The 13294-nt window shown below is 38.2% G+C and overlaps 1 pseudogene; it reads right to left on the minus strand.

Annotated features, from left to right (window-relative positions):
* Window positions 1-777: 777 nt before the first annotated feature.
* On the minus strand, window positions 778-2113 carry LOC148824511 (uncharacterized; annotated as a pseudogene).
* Window positions 2114-13294: the final 11181 nt, after the last annotated feature.

Genomic DNA, 13294 nt, shown 5'->3' on the forward strand with positions numbered 1-13294 from the left:
TCAATTTAATAATTCCCCTTATGTCCTGGCTTGTTTGAGGCCAAGTAAACAGTACCTTTATGACTTCCCATGTAGACTTTTGCTAGAACTGTAGTTTCTTGCATACCGAAATATGTGAAGTCAGTCCTTTTTTGGTTGCACAGATAGGTGAATTTCTCATGGGTTTATTGACCCTCATACACAAGTCTTTGATAGAGAACACAGTCACACAGAATTGCTCAAAGTGTAAGCAAACAGTGCTCTGGAAGCAATGATTTAGCTCTTGTCCAGAAACTATTGTGATTCAGATTCCCAGAGCACGTTCCACAGGTGTGATGCGCACCCGGATTTCCACCAGCTGCAAATTGCAATTGGAATTGGAATTGGTAAAGTGCAATGTACTATTAAATCAACAATATGCCATGAAGGAAAGTCTATAAGCAGAGGTGGACATTATTTGGCGGTACTTTCGTGCACTGGACAGAAATTTAGAATTAAAGTAAATGATCAAAACATCACAACACAGCCAACACATTGCATAGACTAAACTAATAATAGGTTTATTCCATGCTGACAAATAGAAGAAAGAGAACACAATGTTTCGGCCATGGAGCCTTCTTCAGGTGTGAGAGAGGCAAGGCAGTAGGCAAAGGTAATATAGCGGGAGAACAAAGGCTGGGAGAGAGGAGGAGTGAGAGGCGGGAGCAGGGGACAGAAAGAGAGGCCAATCAAGAAGTGTGTGAAGTCAGAATAGGTGTAGAGAGGTGTGAAATGAAACTTCCAATGAATGGGGAAAATTTAGAAGAAGAGTAGTCTGTCGTTACGAGAAGGAGGAAGGTGTGATCCTAGCTGCAGGATAAGTTTGGTTTCAATAGTCTTTCTGATGTATGAGTTCGGAAAACCGTCTTTGAGAACACAGACGGAGAGATTAGAGTGGCCGTGAGTTGAAATGAGAAACAATTGGCTTGGAGAGATCTTTAATCTTCACAGCCCTGACGTTCTCTGAAGCGGTCTCCAAGTCTCCTTCCTGTTTCTCCAATGTAAATGGCTGGGCATTTACTGAGATACAGTACATAAAGTTGCTGGAGGTACAAGATGCCATCTGGGTGATCTGGAATTGTCCTAAGGGGCCTTGAATGAGTGTGGTGTTAGATGTGTACGTGCAGGTGATACAGCGAGCTCTGTTGCAAGGGATGGTGCCTGGTGTGGATGGTTGCCGAGGGCGGTCAAGGGAGCTGTGGACAAGGAGGTTGCACAGATTAGGTGATCGGCAACATGAGATAATGGGGCGGTCAGAAAAAAGGGCCCCAATGGAGGGATCATCCTGTAGGATGGAAAAGTTGCCGTTAATAGTCCTGGGGATAGGAAGTGTGTTGGGGTGGTAGGGAAGCACCAAAGGAATGCAGTTGTTACAGTGGGAGTTCCTGATTGGGTTGATGGCCCGAGGGGTGTTTTTGGCTCGGGCAAGGGCCCTGTCAATAACACTGCTGGGGTATCCTCTGTTGATGAAAAAGGAGTACATTTTGAGGGCTTGGTTCTCGAAGTCGATGTCGTCACTGCATAGTTGTCATAGCCGAAAGAACTGTGAAAAAGGGAGAGAGTTTTTAGTGTGTCTGGGGTGAAATCAGCTATATAGGAGATAGCTGTGTGAATCTGTGGGTTTGTAATAATCTGAAGTGGAGAGTCGGGGGTAGTTGATGGAGAAGTTGATGTCTAGAAACAGAAGAGTAGTGGAAGATATGTTAACCATATATTTGAGGGACGGGTGGAAGTTGGTGAAATGGTGCAGGAAGCACTCAAGCTGGTCATTGGAGCATGTGGCAGCACCGACGCAGATTTCAATATATCGCTTGTAGAGGTCAGGGACAGTGTAGGAAGCAAAGAAGCATTCTTCTACCCAGCTGACAAAAATATTGGCATAGCTAGGTCCCGTTCTGGTGCCCATGGCAACTCCACTCACCTGTTGGTAAAAAAGGTTATTTAAAGAGAATGCGTTCAGTGTGAGGACCAATTCTGCAAGGCGTACCAGGGTGTGGGTGGGTGGATCAAGCACTGTGCGTTTGTCCAGCGTGTGCTTGAGGGCTGTAAGGCCATCATTATGGGGAATGACGGTGTAAAGAGATGTTATGTCCATGGTAAAAATTTCGCATTCGGTGCCCTGAAATTGGAAATCATTAAAAAGTTGGAGCGCGTGGTTGGTGTCTTTGATGTATGAGGGAAGACCTTCAACCAGCGGTCTCATGAGGCTGTCGAGAAAGGCTGAGATGTAAGTAGTCGGACAGTTACATGCTGATACGATGGGGCATCCAGGAGTGTCCGGTTTGTGGATTTTGGGGAGGAGGTAAAATTGAGATACCTGCGGATGTTCAATGATGAACCGGTTCGCCTCCTGGGGGAGCTCATTACTGCTGATAAGAAGTGAAATGGTGGTTACCACTTCCTTTTGGTAGTCAGTGGTAGGGTCCTGTTGGAGATGGAGGTAGGCAGAAGTGTCAGTTAGTTGCCTAGAGGCTTGAAAAATGTATAGATCCTTACGCCACACCACAACAGCGCCTCCTTTGTCTGCTGGTTTGATGATGATATCATCTCTGTTGCGGAGAGACTGGTGCGCCTGATTTTCTCCTTGGGTGAGGTTAGACCTGTGTTTACTGGGTATAGAGAGTGCCTTGGGAGCTTGATTGGTGCATTGGTTAATGAAATAATCGACGGGTGGAAAATGGCCAGAGGGGGGAGTCCAACAGCTCTGTTTGGGATTAATGTCGTTAATGACATCAATAACTGGATTGTTATCAGCCGCCTGTGAAGAGGAACCATCAGCAAAATGTGCTCTGAGACGGATCCTGCGGTAAAAGCAATTAAGGTTGACATTGGTCTGGGGGATGTTTGTTTTTGCCGTTTCTGTGACAAGAAGAAATGACATGGCTTTCCAAACGTATGATATTCTACATGTGAAACTGTGGAAAAATGAATTGTACATAGGTTTTTGTCTGCTATTTAGGTTTGAATGGAATTTGAGTGTAATAACTACATTGTTGTTACCTTTTTTGCATATTGCCAGTGGATTGTTGATCTTTTTTTTTGCTAAATCATATGAAACAATCAAATAACCTATTGTAAGTAACTTCCCATTGATATTTTCTGAGCTTTACAGCTGTGTAGTATTTTTACCTTTTTATTGTTATTCTTTTATTATTTGTGCATTTTACAGAGCTCTTTTAATATATTGTGAGTATGATAGTATACTTTTAAAATGATTTTAATAGGACTATTAATAATTCTGAATATTAAACATGTGAAGGTAGTTATTCTGACCTTAAACTTTCAACCTGCATATGAGGAGTGAGGTTATTTGATTTTAAATTGGTTGATTTGGGGGAAAATATAAACATTAATTTCTTTGTAAATATCACCTGTGGTAAACTTGGCATTTATGATTAATTGCAAACTTTACTGGAAGGCTTTTAGACTGGTATAGTAGTGATGGAAGGAGATTTAAATTACACATTTGATAAATCAGACAGGAACAGTATACAATCTAAAATGGTGGAACCTTCTAAGTTACTAAATATTTTTTCATATTAATAATCTACAGGATATTTGGTGGATGCTGTGCTACATACCATGCCATACTTTTATAATGTGCACATACAGATGCAGCCATTCAAAATGCGCGGGCGATACCGCATTATTTTCCGGTATGCTGTACGCAGTCTACCGCAAGCTACCGGTAAATACCGCGAGTTACCGGTAAATACCGCTAGCAAAATAATAGTATCCGGAATTTCCGCAAGGTGGAGCTAATAAAGCTCAACCTCTCATGTTTGAGCTGTAGCCATCAAAGTCTTTAACGAAGATATTAATAATAGTATTAATAATAAATGACCTTGGACAAGCTGTAAACTCAAAGTATTGCCCTGGTCCACATTCTTTTTTTCATTGACCGTCTTTGTAAAAGTAACGCCACAGCATTTCGCAATCACGCATTTTTTTCCAATCATGCAAAGTACAGTGATTCACCATGCCTTTCACATGCTCATAAAAGAGATTGATTTAGGGACATAAACATATTACCGTATGCAAACTGTACTGTATACAGTATGTATATGTATATTTAATGTCTTAACTGTGCCCGTTTAAGTATTGAATATTCATATCTAATTTTACCACTGAAGGGAAATCTTAGTAGCTGAGCATAAAAACAATAGGAGCATACTGCAACGCGTGTGAAGGCCATAAACGATATTAATTTTGGAACATAAACATACAGTATATGGCTGGTCTCGGTACTTTAAAGAAAACATACACGAAACATGGTTTCATTATGACCAGAATCTTGAGATATTTTTAACTTGATTTACAGTATTTGAGAGGTATGTCTTAACACCGATACTACAGTGCTTAAGTACTACTCACGTATATGTTTCTAGGTTTATATTATGCATTTCATACGGTCAAATTACTTTTGAGCAACTAATAAGAAGCGCGAAACGGTATGCGTTTTACTTTCGTTTCGTGCTGGGACCCGTGGATTGATTAGAGATATCAAGTACATACAAGTCATTTTTTAAATGTTGTAGTTCGTCTTGAAAAAATGTTACGAGTACATCATCTATCAACAATTACACAGGTTCTGTTTCCATATTGCGGATTTTGGTTACGTAATATTATTTTCTAGATTTCACGTTGTGAATATATGATTTGGGCAAACAGAGCCGCAAAGAAGTACATTATGGGTTGTTGTTTTTTTTTGCAGTTTTATCTAGAACAAGCGATGCTTAAACCTTTGTCTGATTCTTGTGAAACTATCCACACGACAGTTACAGTACCTAGGAGTTGACTTCAGTGATGTCACTGATGGGATGTTTCTAAAAATCCATCCTCTGTAAAACGTCTTCTCTAGTTGTCCTGCATATGTATTCGCTAATGAAGCTGTGTGTTCTGAGCCTGGATCTCTACATTTCTGTATGAACCACCTTAGAGGGCTAAAGACAGCTTGTGTTTAAATTGAGTGTAAGGCAATTTATGCTTCTAAAGTCATGGTCAGCATTTTTGTACTGTGCTGTAAACTTGTTCTGTGCCTAGTCACATTATTTTATAGCGTTTTCATAGCGTTATCAAATCTGGTGGCGCTGTGTTAGTTTCCTGACTCCCATGTCACATGGTCTGTGATTGTAACCTGTAATACCGGTTTAATTCGTCACAGCCAGCACTCCGGTTGTAAAGTAGAAGCAGGCGAGATTTCCAGCGAAAAACACCTCCCCCTTCTTCAGGTGTGAGGGTCTTCTGCTCAGAATGAAACGCTAAAATGTAATGTAGGCTCTGAATGGGTTCTGACTTGCTTTAACAAAATATGTTTACAAATCCTTTCACCTGGCATTTTCGTAGTTAGAAATTATGGAACGCTCTGTTAAAAGCAAGGGAGTTTTTATGTCCGTTGCAGTTCTTTTGCAACATGAATATAATTATATCGTTATTAATTTCTTGAGATACGCGATTCCATATTATATTCCCTTTTAATCAAATTCTAAAAGTATGCTTGTTGACTCCGGTATCGCGTTAGTTAAAGACTTCGATGCTTAAAATGTTTAGGAGAAATGGAATACTGGTGTGTATGTTTTCTTTAAAGTACCGAGACCAGCCATATACTGTATGTTTAAGTTCCAAAATTAATATCGTTTATGGACTTCACACGCGTTGCAGTATGCTCCTATTCTTTTTATGCTCAGGCACTAAGTAAAAGGAGATGCTTCATATTGCTTGACTAATTTTAAAAACTAAGTTAGAAATGCAGACGCTCCCTCGGTGCGCTGCTCTGGTGCGCCGGCTCTTACACAGTGCCTGTCTGCCGTAAGCGTTACAATATACATACCCAACACTGCTTGTACCCATCTGTCATGCAAATAAAACACCTTGAATTGAATTGAATTGAGGGGAGAGGGGGGAATACTAAAGGCAATACTGGCTCAATACCCTCGATGGGCTTTGACGTGCTAATGCGTTGGTTTAACAGTCCGGGTGTGGCAGGCTTCCAATGTCAACTCGACTCGATTGGAAGACAATGAACGTATTTTGTGATATTTAGAAATATAAATTTGTTTGGTGCGAGTGAGGTTTTATTTAATCTCTGACCAAGGGAAACGTTTCATTTTTTCAAAGAAATGTTTGTTAAAAAATAAAGTCATAGTTCTATGGGATTCAATCACAGACCATGTGACAAGGGAGTCAGGAAACTACTCTAACACACAGCGCCACCGGATTTAATAACGCAATAAAAACGCTATAAAATAATGTGACTAGGCACAGAAAAAGTTTACAGCACAGTACAATAATAAATGCTGACCATGACTTTAGAAGCATAAATTACCTTACACTCAATTTAAACACAAGCTGTCTTTCTGTATGAACCTCTAAGCTGGTTCATACAGAAAATGTAGAAATGCATTAGCCTGATTATGATTAAAAAACACATAATTAAACACGCGTTTGCGATTTAAATCAGAACACGATTTAAATCAATATAAATGTTTATATTGTAACGCATACTGTCCAGCCTCCATTTCTCTATAAAAATTTACTCTGTTGCACACACACACACAATAGAAGGAGGAACCGCTGTCAGAAGGGAAGATATGTTCAAAATATCGCAAATATCGTTCATGTTGCGATATTTTGAAATATAAAAGTCAATTTATTGTCCATAATATCGCTATTCTATTTTTTCGAAGAAATGTTTGTTAAAAGAAAAGTCCGGCACCAGCTGGATTCGATCACACAACCTCCCAGTTGCTAGTCACGCACCTAGACCAGTCGGCTAGAAGACAGCTCGCATGAACAGGTAGGCGAAAAAGCCCTACACAGCCCTGTCGCAGCACACGAATACCGTTATTAAATTCTTTAGATACGCGATTCCATATTATATTCCCTTTTAATCAAATTCTAAAAGTATGCTTGTTGACTCCGGTATCATGTTAGTTAAAGACTTCAAAGCTTAAAATGTTTAGGGAGAAATGGAATACTGGTGTGTATTTTTTTCTTTAAAGTACCAAGACCAGCTACAGTATATACTGTATGTTTATGTTCCAAAATTAATATCGTTTATGGCCTTCACACGCGTTACAGTATGCTCCTATTCTTTTTATGCTCAGCTACTAAGATTTCCCTTCAGTGGTAAAATTCAATATCTACAACGGGCACAGCAAAGACGTTTTTACTGTAAGTCTTTCTACGACAGACCAACGGACCACGAGTGCCCCTGTCGGTCAACCAATCACGTACTGCGGTGCCACGCGTCATCTTGCGTCATACTGAGCGACGTCACCTGCGGTACGTGTCTGTGACGCGCACTTTGAATGGCTGCATCTGTATCTGTCCCATTTCTTCTATTAGTTGTTATGGAGAATTCTTAAATCTCGAGTTAAGGATCAAGCCAGAAAAATAATGATGACAATTAGTAAGAAGAAAGATACAATGTACTTAATATGTAATATGTATTCAATGTTAAAATAGGAGTAAATACCTAAGATGTCATATAAACTCTCATAAAAAAATATATCATCTTAAACAATGTGAGGTATAATTTTCAGAGATGGAAGAATCTACTTATAAATATAAAGAAGAACAAATCTTTTTTAGTGTAATATAGTTTTTTTTTCAATGATCCCAGTAACTCTTCCTTAAACATTTTTCAGAACAGCTTCTTCAATTATCAAATATTTTATATGGTCTAAACGACCTCAAAGAGTAAGAAGACAACTTCTACATCTGCCCAGCTCAGGTGGGTTAACACAGTACACCCCCAGAGTCTTTCGCTAAAACACCCCATCAATGTGTTTTAAGAATTTAACAAAAATTTACATGAAATCCTGCATTGATAATAATGTACATTATAGTGTCCTGCAAGTAAAACGTGGAAAAATAAATTTTCAGTTGCACAAAATTGACTCTCTCGAACAGCGGAACTTGAGTCTCTCCTCCTTACTAGGTGGCGCTAGCAATGAGGTTTTTAACCGTTTGCAGAAACTCCTCTTTCTCCGCACAGCTCCTTGCTGTTTTTTTAACGCTTTTATTTTTTTTATTAAAATAATTGAATTAAACTTCTTCAGATACGCACACTATTTTTTTGCTGCATCATTTAGCATCCAATACGCTCAATTAAGATGAATTAATATTAAACATGAGTAGAACTGTAGTTCTGGCTTTTGTTCGAATCCTCTGTTGTTGTGAAGCCGCGGCAGCGCTAACCTACGTCGTCATTATACTGCGCTGCTTTGCAGTATTTCACCCACGTGGCCATGTTGGATCAGTTGCTATAGCTAAATAATAAAGAAGGGAGAGGTCGGCAAGATGGCGACCAGTTCGCACGTGTTTTGTTAAGTGCTTAAAAATTGGGGTCTTTTTCCCTTAAACTATTGGTGAAAGGAGAAAATTTGCTTTGATTTGGATGTTTATGATTTTTGACTAACTTTATGTCAATTTTTGGAGAGTTTTAAATTTATTTCTAACCCCCAAAAAAAGTTAAAACTTGGATACGATTTTTTTCTTTCCTCTGAATTGAACTACTGGAAAAAAGAACGTTATATTAGGATGGATTCGATCTCTGAAAAAAGCACTGGTGGAAAGAAGCGAAAGGAAAAGGAGGTTTCGAAAATGCCGCAGTCTTCAGGAGGGCAGGTGCACCCTGCAGCAGGGGTGAGCGGCGGAGCGCACCCCGAGGCCGAGCACTCGTACGCCCTCGACAGCGAGGGGAGCTCCGGAGAGCCGCAGCTGGAACAGCTGCTCGACTCCGACTGCGACATTGAGTCCGACACTCCGGAAAAGCCCCTCATGAAGAGGATGAAAGACGAGCCGTCCCTGTTGGAATTGCAGAATAACATCGTGGTGCTTCTCTCCAGGAAGATTAATGAGAGAGCAGATCATCTGGAGGCATTGATTCGGAAGAACACGGTGACAATCGGTGCCTTACAAAAGTCAGTGGACTTCGCGTTGGAGGAGGTGAGAGACTTAAGATCAGATATGAAAGCAGTGAAGTTGTTAAAATAAATGCACACAAAATAACTGAGCTGGAGCAGAAGCTGAACGAGGCGGAGAGGTATCACCGGAGATGGAACCTGAGGCTACACGGCATTCCCGAGAAGTCAGAGGAGGACATTAAAGACACAGTGATCAATATCTGTTGGGCTGTGGTTCCTGAGCTCAAGGAGCGATTTAAGACAGAGGTAGACACTGTCCACAGGCTGGGGCGGAAGGAGCAGGGCAAAAACCCGAGAACCACGATTATTCAGTTCATTAGCAGATCTACGCGCGATGTGCTGTGGAGGCGAGCGAAGACCTGCGAGTTTCTCCGGTCGGAGCGGCTGCGGTTCGCGGAGGACCTGAGCGCGCTGGATGCGGCAGCGCGCAGACTGCTGTGGCCCTGGGTGAGAGACGCCAGGGAGAAAGGGCGCAGAGCCTACTTCGTGGGTGGAAAGGCTTTCATTGATGGTGTGGAAGTGAAGCCGGAATAAAAAGGGGAATAAAGAAAAGACTGTTTACTTGGGACTTACTCTGACGTTCTAACGATCTTTTATAAATAGTTTAAATTTTATTTATATGATTGTTGAATTATAACATCTATATATATGTCTGTGTTATTATCGGCATAGTTCTTACAAGTATACGTGTTTTTTTTTCTCTCCTGTGCTATTTGTATTTTATAAGGAATAAGGACCCCTCGAGTAACATATATCTCAGTTTTTCATTTAAAAAGTTTTTTCTTGTTAAAGGTTATATATGTCCTTATCGCTGTGTTCTATTAATGTCAGGGGTATTCGTGATTTGACAAAACGAAAGGCTATTTTTTTGTACTGCAAAAGGTTTAATGCAGATTTTTATTTTTTACAAGAGACGCACGCTTGTTCTTCGGATTTGAATTTTTGGAAGAGTCAATGGGGGAGTGATGTCTGGTTATCATTTGGTAGTAATCATTCTGCGGGGGTTGCAATATTAAAGGGTACATTTAAAGGTAAAATTATTAGTAGTAGAGCTCATCATTTGGGCAGATGGATAATTATTGTAGTGGCTCTTAATGGGAAAATGTTTTTGCTGGGGAATATATATGCTTTTAATAATAAACAATATAGCAGAGACTTGTTTCTTGAAGTTGAAAAAGAAGTGAATAAGGTGAAGGACAAGTTCCAGGATATTGAAATTATTTTAGGGGGTGATTTTAACACAGTCTTTGATGTTAAGTTGGATAGATACCCTGCACCTGCTAGATCACCCCCTCCTGATATGGAGTTGCAAAGGTTATGTCAAGACTTAGGAATTAGTGATATATGGAGATGTAAACATCCAGGACTAAAGGAGTTCACGTGGTGTAACAAGGACAGATCTAAACAATCAAGAATAGATTTTTGGTTAAGTTCAAATGCATTAGAAGGACAGATTAACAAGGTTTCTATTGAACCATCAGTACTATCTGACCATAAAGCAATTTATCTTTCTGTTAACTTGAGTAACAATGAGGATTCTAAAGTCCCTAAGACTTATTGGAAACTAAATAATAGGATTTTGGAAAATGACAGCTTTAAAATGGAAATTAAGGAAATTATACAAACATATTGGAGGCGAGCTCAATTAACAAATTCATATAGCCAAAACTGGGAATTTATGAAGTATAAGATAAGATTAATTGCTATGAAAAGAAGTAAAGAAGCTGCACGCTCTAATAAAATAAAGGAAGAGGAAGTTATTAAGGCAATTTGTGATCTTACTGATGACAGCAATACTAATCAAACAGATGCTTGTAAATTAATTGGACTGCAAGCTGAACTGGACGAACTATACATGGAAAAAGCAAAAGGAGCTTTTTTTAGATCCAGGAGACGATGGTTGGAGGAAGGCGAAAAAAACTCAAAATACTTCTATAATTTGGAAAAAAAGAATGGACATTATACATCTCTTAGTAAACTTAACATAGATGGCTGTGAAACTCAAAATCCTGTAGAAATTTCAAGATATGTATCAGATTTTTATGGTAAGTTATATACTAGTAAGGCATGTTCTACAGATAAAATGTGTGATTTTCTGAACTCATTAAAAGAAGACTTTAAAAATATAGACGAAGGGTTTAAAGCCATCTGTGATAAAGAGATATTCATCTTTGAAATTAAGAAAGTTATTAATAAGCTCAAGGTTAACAAATCTTCTGGTAATGATGGCCTTACCACTGAATTTTATAAAACCTTTCGAGATGATTTGGCTGAATTTCTTCTTCTGGTGTTTAAGGAGTCAATTGAAAAGGGAGTTTTACCAACCTCGATGACTCAGGGCTTAATAACCATAATTCCAAAACCAGATAAAGATCATTTGTTGATAGATAATTGGCGGCCTATCACTTTGATTAATAATGATGGAAAGATTCTTGCTTCTATTTTTGCAGAGAGACTGAAAACAGGCCTTGACTCAATTATTGATGAGTCACAATCAGGTTTCATGAAAGGAAGACATATATGTAATAATATTCGATTGGTGTTGGACCTTGTAGACTATGGTGAACTTATTAGTCAGGATAGCTTTATTCTATTTGTGGACTTTTATAAGGCTTTTGACACAATTGAACATTCTTTTATTTTTGAAACTCTCAATTTTTTTGGCTTTGGTGAGTATTTTCAAAAGGTAATTAGAACCTTGTACAATCAAGGTAATAGCTCTGTTAAATTGGCTCATGGAACTTCTCATAGATTTAGGATTGGTAGGGGAATTCGACAAGGATGTCCCATAAGCCCATTCTTATTCCTGCTGGTCACACAAGTTATGGCTATTCATATAAAAAAAGATGTGTTTCAGGGTATTCAAATACAGGATAGAGAGATTAAGTGTTCCCAATTAGCTGATGACACAACACTATTTTTAAGAAACCATGCAGAGATTGAGAAGGCAATTAAATGTATAAATGTTTTTTCCTCTGTTTCTGGTCTTTCTCTTAATTTAAAAAAATGTGAACTGATGGCTCTTGGGAACTGTGATGTTTCATCTATATGTAATATTCCTGTAAAAGATGTAGTTAAATATCTAGGTATTAAGATTTCCAAAAATCCCCAAATTAGAAATGATCTAAACTTTTCTCCAATTATGCATTCATTTGAAAAAAAACTTGACTTATGGTTGTTAAGAGACCTTTCTTTAAATGGTCGAATACTTTTGTCTAAATCTGAGGGTTTATCTAGATTAGTTTATGCTTCACTGGTTCTGGATGTACCACCTGCAACTATTAGGAAAATTGACTCCAAACTTTTCAAATTTATCTGGAGGAATAAACCCCATTATCTCAAAAGAGAAATTATTTGTCGTCCACAGGCAGAAGGGGGCTTAAATGCTTTAGACTTTAGGACATCTAATGCTATTTTTAAGATTAAATGGATACAAAACTATTTAAAAAATAAGCAAAGTGTATGGCATATAATCCCCAATATGATATTTCAAGAAGTAGGGGGTCTAGAGTTTTTACTAAAATGTAACTTTGACATTGGAAAAATCCCCTTGAAACTTGCCAGTTTTCATAAACAAGTACTTCTGACATGGTCACTTATGTATAAACATATCTTTTCCCCACATAGATTTACTATCTGGAACAACAAATATATAAAAATTAGAAATAAAGCCTTATTTTTTTAAAACTGGGTCAAGAATGATATAATTTGGATTAAACAATTAATCAAGGCTGATGATGAGATATATAGTTACACCGAGTTTGTTAATAGATACAATATTTCTATTACTTTGGATCAGTATTTTGCTGTAATTAATGTGATTCCTGGGGAAATATTAACTCTTTTAAGGAGCTGTAATAGTAGTCCTTTAGAAACATTGGAAGAATTTACAGCTCATATTAAACTACAAGGAAAGGATATTGTGAGTTGTGGATGTAATAACCAATTTTTGAGATCCTTGTTAAAAAATGATAATTTACTTGCGACTACAATATATTGGAATTCCGCATTTGGAAAGCGCATTGATTGGAGAAAGATTTGGATGATGCCCAATAAATATTGTATAACCAATAAAATTAAGGAGGTTTCATATAAAATAATTCATCGAATTTACCCAGTTAAAACTCTTGTTACCCAACGATTTAAAATTAATATAGATGACAAATGTGTTTTTTGTGACAATAGCCCTGAAACTATTCAGCATTTGTTTTGGTTATGTCCCAGGGTAAAAATGTTCTGGACTAAGCTGCAGAATTATATAAAAAAAGAGACGAATATTGATATTTGTTTTGTTGAAAAAGATATTATATTAAGTTTCAGCCCCAGTGAAAACAATATAAAAATTT

The sequence above is a fragment of the Atractosteus spatula genome, chromosome 10, assembly GCF_055471065.1.
Source record: "Atractosteus spatula isolate fAtrSpa1 chromosome 10, fAtrSpa1.hap1, whole genome shotgun sequence".
Classification (NCBI taxonomy): domain Eukaryota; kingdom Metazoa; phylum Chordata; class Actinopteri; order Semionotiformes; family Lepisosteidae; genus Atractosteus; species Atractosteus spatula.